Below are 7,688 nucleotides of genomic sequence, written 5' to 3' on the forward strand. Positions count from 1 at the left end.
TGCAACGTCGAATTATCTGATCTGCACACATCTTCCAAAGATAAGGATCATCCCAGAAGTAATATTTGGCTTCGCTTTTAAGCTTCATCTTCTGGGCCCGGGAGGCTTCCTCTGAACTTGGCACCTCTCCCGTGACCAAGTAATTTGCCAGGTCTGCGTACCATGGTTCTGCGTTACGTACGCGCTTTCCTCGATCAGATTCTCCTGGACCGGTTAAAACTAAGACAGATTCCCAGCTTATCGGTCTAGGTGGTTCGTCCATATAGTACAAATGCTCTTCGGGAAAAACATCGGGAATAGCCTCGTCCGTATCTCCTTGATGAATTCTACTCAAGTGGTCAGCCACTCGATTCTCTGTTCCTCTTTTGTCTCTTACTTCCCAATCAAACTCCTGTAGAAGTAGGACCCATCGAATTAGCCTTGGCTTTGATTCTTTCTTAGCTAGCAAGTACTTTATTGCTGCATGATCAGTGAAAACAATAACCTTTGACCCAAGAAGATAAGGGCGGAATTTTTCGAACGAGTAGACGACAGCCAACATTTCCTTCTCCGTAGTATCGTAATTCTTCTGAGCTTGATTTAGTGTCTTGGACGCATAGAAAATTACGTAGTTTTTCCCATCTATCTTCTGCCCTAGGACGGCTCCCACAGCGAAATCGCTCGCGTCGCACATTATCTCAAAAGGGTGATTCCAGTCCGGTGCCCTGATAATTGGTGCGGACACTAGTCTCTCCTTGAGCAATTGAAATGCCCTCTTGCATCCCTCATCAAACTCGAACTCCACATCGTTGTGCAGCAAATGAGTGAGTGGTTGCGCAATTTTTGCAAAGTCCTTGATAAACCTTCGATAAAACCCTGCGTGACCGAGGAATCCTCTAACTTCCTTTTGATTTGTAGGGTAAGGTAGCTTTGCAATCACTTCCACCTTTGCCTTGTCCACTTGTATTCCTCTTTCAGAGACCACATGACCTAAAACAATCCCCTCAGTTACCATGAAGTGACATTTTTCAAAATTCAGAACTAGATGTTTCTCTTGACATCTTTGCAGCACTAGGTCAAGGCTGGCTAAACAAGTGTCAAATGAGCCTCCATATACAGTGAAATCATCCATGAATATCTCGATGCACACCTCTAGTAGATCCGAAAAAATACTCATCATACAACGTTGGAATGTCCCTGGTGCATTACATAGACCAAATGGCATCCTTCGGTAGGCATAAGTTCCAAAAGGGCATGTAAATGTGGTCTTTTCCTGGTCCTCTGGGTTCACGAAAATCTGGAAATAACCGCTATATCCGTCGAGGAAACAGAAATACTGTTTGCCAGCCAGCCTCTCTAGCATCTGGTCAATGAATGGTAAAGGAAAATGATCCTTTTTGGTGGCTTCATTTAGTTTCCTATAGTCGATGCACATCCTCCATCCAGTGACCAGTCGAGTAGGCACCAACTCGTTCTTGTCATTCTTCACCACTTGTATTCCAGATTTCTTCGGTACCATGTGAACCGGACTGACCCACTCGCTATCTGGAATAGAGTATATGATTCCAAGGGACAGTAGTTTCAGAACTTCCTTGAGCACTTCCTCCCTCATGTTTGGATTCAGTTTCCTTTGTGGATCACGCCGAGCCTTTGCCCCTTCCTCTAGTCTGATGTGGTGCATGCAAAGATCAGGGCTAATTCCAACTAGGTCAGAAAGTGTCCACCCTATGGCCTTCTTGTTCCTCCTTATTACTTCCAGCAGCGCACTCTCTTGGTCTTCAGTCAAGCGGCTGTTAATTATCACTGGACAAGTTTCTCCTTCCTCCAGGTATGCATACTTTAAATTTTCAGGCAAAGTTTTCAACTCCTTCTTCGGTGTGATGGCTTCCTGAGGTAAAGGGTTCTCCGCCTTACTTCTTGGCGCCATTTCCTCTAGATTCGCTCCCTCGTCTGGGCTCTTCTCCTGAACAGATCTGGCTGATTGGAATGATAGTGGCTGGTGGCAGAATGCCATGATCGCTTCATTGATCTGATCATCTGTCAAGTCCTGTGTGAAAAAAGTTTCACACCATCCTGTCACCTCCTTTTCTACAGTCTGGCTCAGCTCCGAATTGTCAAACTGTTCCTGCATTAGTTCAGTCTCAAGATATTCTTGGACTAGGGGGTTAATTACATCTACAACATGCAAGTTTTCAACATCAAGCGGTTTTTTCATAGCTTCTTCAATGTTGAAGGTGTATTTCTCCCCATGATAGTCCAGGCATATGGTTCCATCAAACACATCAATAACAGTCTTCGCGGTGCGAAGGAAAGGTCTCCCCAGTAACACCCCACTAGACTCAGTGGATTCATTTCCCCTCATTTTTATCACATGAAAATCAGCTGGGTATAGGAAATCATGCACTCTAACTATAACATTTTCCAATACTCCCTCAGGAGAGATGCATGTTCTATCGGCCAACTGAATCACTACTTTAGTATCAACCAAACTGACTCCCACCAATTTTTTATATATTGACAGCGGTAGGACATTTATCGAAGCACCTAGATCACACATGGCATGCTCAATTTTAATATCACCTATAGAAATAGGAAGAGTGAACATACCTGGATCTGTACACTTTGACGGCATCCTCCTCTTTTGTATCACGGCGGATACATTTTCTCCTATAACAATCTTCCCATCAGGTTTGGTTTTTCCTGCTATGAATTCCTTGATGAACTTGCTGAAGGTGGGTATTTTCAGAGCCTGCAAAAAGGGTAGGTTAATCTCCAGCTTACTAAATATTTCCACAAGGTCCTCAGTATCATCTTTCTTTTTCTTGGCTTCTCCTCGATATGGGAATGGTTTGGGTCGCTTTACTGCATTCGTGGAACTCCCTGCTGGGGCTGCACCTGTCTCCCTGCTTCCCTCTTTAAGTTCCAACTCAGGTTCTGGATCAAGGAAAAATGGGTCACTTAGTCGAGGCATAGATCCCCTTAAATCTCCCTCCTGGAGGTCATCCTGTATAGGAATTTCTCTGAGTCCAGGATCATCTCCTCGAGACTTCTGATTCCCCTTTTCTCCGTTCATCTGTGAGGGTGTCTCCTCGTTTATCACTTGCTTCGGTCCTTCATAGCCTTTCCCCGATCTCAAGGTAATTTGACTAATATTTGCTCGGTCTGGTGGTTTGACAGTGGCAGGCAATTTCCCTTCATTTCCCCGCATTTCGTTCAGCGACGTGGCCAACTGGGACATCTGCTTTGCCAACATGTCCATGGCAGACTTCTGCTCCTGCTGGGCATCTTGAATTTTGTGCACCACGTCATTATTAGCCTGCATGTTATTCTGCATGTGTTGTTGGAAATTTACCAGGTCATGCACCATGTCATCAAGATTCCGCTGTGGTCGGAAACCTTGAATTGAACTGGGATTAAATCCTTGATTTTGATTGGTTCCAACCACCTGGTTCTGGCGAAAATTTCCCTGACCTCCTTGATTATTGTTGTACTGGGTTGCTGGACCTGGGTGACTCTGTTGGAAATTTTGATTGTTTCCTGAATTGTTCCTCTGATGCGGTGGCACATAAGAATTCCCTTGGTTGCTCTGGTTCCTGTTGTTCCAGTTATGCTGATCCCCTTGGTTACGGAAATTCCAGTTGTTCAACCCCTCTTGCTGCTTCCCTGCCCAGTTAGAATTATGCTGTGGTCCTTCCTGATTCCGGCTGGGCCATGTCTGCTGGTTCTCCGCTGGACCTGGGTGTTGTGACTGTGGTTGTTGGTTCCCTTCAGCCCATCTGAAACAAGGATTGTCCCTCCATGGTGCCTCCTTAATCTTCCACTGGTTCCAGTTGGTATTTTGATTACTTTGATTCCAATTCCCCATTGCATTCACTTGAGCTTGGAAATCTCCATCGAGTGAGGGATTATTGTAAAATTGAAGCTGATGTTCCTCTTGACCTGGGTTTTTTTCCTTATCAGTCGACCCAGGGGTATTTTTCTTTTCAATGGCATTTAGCAGTGCCTTCTCCAGTCGATCTATTCTGTCTCTAACCTCTTCTCCTTCTCGTTCCTTAACTGTGTTCGCGGAGCTTCTCCTCATGATAGCACGCGGGCAGTCATACGCCTTCTTCGCGTCGATTAATCTTCCCAGAATCTCGCGTGCCTCGCTTGCCTTATTCTTGGTGAAATTCCCCCCGCTCGAGGAATTCATTAAGTCCTTGGACTCAGGATTTGCCCCTTCGTAGAATAGATAAAATGTTTCAGCCTCCGTCATCCTGTGATTTGGGCAAGCGTCAAGCAGGCCTTTAAACCGAGACCAATATTGGCTTAAAGATTCATCGTAGTCCTGCTTACACTCTTGAATTTCTTTTTTCAAAGCGTTTGTCTTATTGGACGGAAAGAAATAGTCCAGGAACTCCAATTTGAAATCCCTCCATGTGGTGATCGAGTCAGGTGGAAGCCTCAGCAACCAAGTGTTTGCCTCTCCTTTCAATGCAAATGGAATCGCTCGCAGGCGATAGTCCTCCTCGGTAGTTTCGTTAGGCCTTTTCTGGATGCTACATAGCTTACTAAACTCGTTCAAAAACTCATAAGGACACTCATTCCTCCGTCCAGAGAATGTAGGTAAAACGCCCAGCACATTCGTCTTGATCTCAATAGACCGCTGACGTTGATTTGACACTATGGCATGAGCTGGCTCTCCGTCGAGATGTGCAGTTAGCGAACCAATCTCTGGGTCTAGGTCCACTAAGTTTGCCATTACAGACTCCTCTTCCTCCCTTTCCGAATGCTCAGTTTCTGACGACGACCGTGAATCCTCCTTCCCCGATGAATTCCACTCTTCTTCACTCCCTGATTCAAACGGAAATGGATCTACAGTTGACAACCCCGATCTGGTAGTTATGGCGGATGTTGATTCCTTAACTCGCCACTTCAACTGCACGTTCCTTGACCAAGATGGGTTGCTCCAGATTCCTGACCTTGAGCCCTTGCTCATAAACTGCCAAAAGCGAAATTCAAAAGATTAAAACTATTTACACCAAATCTCTAAACACATAAACAAACTACGCCATCCATCCCCGGCAACGGCGCCATTTGAAGAGTTGATTTTCTTGCTTGCTGTATCCTATCAATTTCTAATTACACACTTCCTAGATCCAGTAAATCAACTAGATCACAAGGTCTAGAGACTCACAAGACTGGAAGTCTGGTCGTTGGTACGCAAGCAAACCTTCAAAACCCTCAACCACAGATACTAAACTAGCACAGGGAAGTAGGGATCGATCCCACAGAGATGGACTCGTAAAATACATGCGTAGAGAATTGGAAACTATTTTTGGGTTGGCTGCTGCCACGCATATTTTGGGTTGAGGAATTTAACTAAGTGAATTTGGAAATAAAGTATGCTATGCTAACTGCTAGATCTAGGCAAAAAATGAATTATGTATAAGAACTAAATCAAATCAACTACTAGATCTGGGACTTCTACGAACATCTCTAGACCAAGGAGATTAAAACAAGTGGGGACCAAACTCTGAAAAAGGTAAGTACGGACAGAATCGAATCTGCAGCCTAACTAACTAAAGCATCAACTGAAAATGACTTCATCTTCTTCAACGAACACAAATAAATGCAGAGATCGAGAAAAACAAACTCAGATGTAGATTGGAAACATAATTTTAACGGTAAACGAAACAACGACGGAAATCACACTACTAGACGAAGCAAACCAAGCAGAACAAAATCCCCATAATCTCATGCACAAATTTCACCTCCCCTGTTCAGATCCACACTTCGGATGCTAAATCCACTCCGGATCCAAGCATCCGAACAAAAATCCAACCGAACACAACTTCAATACCACGATTCTCGAATCTCCTAAAATATTCAGCAACAAATTCAAGAGAACATCTCAAATAAACAAACCAAAATAGCAAGCATCATAATAATCAACACGAAATCTAACTTCATCAAAGCAAATCAAATGTAAATAGAACGGATAAACTGATTCAGCAACAAAACAACAAGCTCGACTTCCAAACGTGAAGTTCGAGACTGAACTGAGTAGTAAACAGAAATTAAGAGAACAATTGTTTCTTCGCCCTCAAGGGACGGTGATGCACTGATACGAGACTCCTGAAAACGAAAACCACCCCAAATTTCCCATATCCCTAGTGTGTGTGCTAAGAGCGTGACTGTGTGTGGAGTGTAACCGATCTGCCATTCTTGTTGCGCACTCCTTTATTTATAAGCTTCGAGGTGGGGCCCAGCGAGGTATTGATTGACTTGATTGCCCTCAGCTTTTGGCTTCCTTCCTCTAGCTTTTCCTCGTGATTCCGTTCCTGCTCCTCGCTAGATATCCTCCTCCAGCATCTCCTGGATCTAGCGCTACACACACACCTGGCTTAACAAAACTTGTTAGATCCAGCAGAAATGTGATGTTTTTCACTACATAACCAATGCATGAAATTAGCCTTATCATTGCTCCTTAGTATAGAACTTCTTGATGTTTTGACCATTTGCCTTAAATGTGCTCCCATCGGGTGCTATAAGCTCCATCGTGCCATTGTTCTTCACACTCTTGATAGTGAAAGGGCCCGACCACTTCGATTTTAGCTTCCCCGGAAAGAACCTTAGCTTGTGGTTAAAGAGTAACACGGCCTCTCCCGGCTGGAACTCCCGCTTCTCTATCATTTTGTCGTGGTAAGCCTTCACCCTCTCCTTGTATATAGAGGAATTTGCATAAGCTTCATTCCTAAATTCTTCAAGTAAGTTGAGGTGAAGTTTCCTTTCCTTCCTGGCCTTGATGAAATCCGCGTTCACTTGCCTCACCGCCCAATATGATGAATGCTTCAATTCAACCGGAAGGTGGCAAGATTTACCAAAGACCAATTGGTAGGGAGACATTCTAATTGGAGTCTTGTACGTCGTTCTATATGCCCACAATGCATCATCGAGCTTTAGAGCCCAATCTTTCCGGTTGAGGTTGACGCTCTTTTGGAGGATTTGCTTGATCTCTCTATTGGCTAATTCCGTTTAACCATTATCTTGCGGGTGATAAGGAGTTGTCACCCTATGCTTCACTCCATATCTTGCTAGGACCGCCTCGAGCCACCTATTCTTGAAATGGGAACCACCATCACTTATAATAGCCCGTGGTGCGCCAAATCGCGCGAATATGTTCTTTTGAACAAACTTAATCACCACCTTTGAGTGGTAGGAATAGCTTCTACCCACCTTGAAATGTAATCCACGGCTAGAAGGATGTATTGGAACCCCTTAGATGAAGGGAAGGGTCCCATGAAATCAATTCCCCACACATCGAATAGTTCAACCTTCACAATGGTCGTCATTGGCATCTCCTTCTTCTTGGAAATACCTCCCATTCTTTGGCACTCGTTGCATCTACTCACAAACTCTTGACAATCTTTTGAAATGCTTGGCCAATAAAGACCGCTTTGGAGCACTTTCATGGCGGTTCGGTTGGCTCCAAAATGACCTCCACTAGGTGCGGAGTGACATTGTATCATAACTTCATCCCATTCCTCCTGCGGCACACATCTTCTTATCACCATGTCGGTGCATCTTCTAAATAGACAAGGCTCGTCCCAAAAATAGAACTTCACATCATGGAAGAACCTCTTCTTTGCATAGTCCGCAAGTCCTTCGGGGATCACCTTAGCAACAAGGTAATTCACAATATTGGCATACCATGCCACCTTTCCCTT

This window comes from Salvia hispanica, chromosome 2 (genome assembly GCF_029641045.1).
Source record: "Salvia hispanica isolate PSC_SH4W2 chromosome 2, Shi_PSC_v1, whole genome shotgun sequence".
Lineage (NCBI taxonomy): Eukaryota > Viridiplantae > Streptophyta > Magnoliopsida > Lamiales > Lamiaceae > Salvia > Salvia hispanica.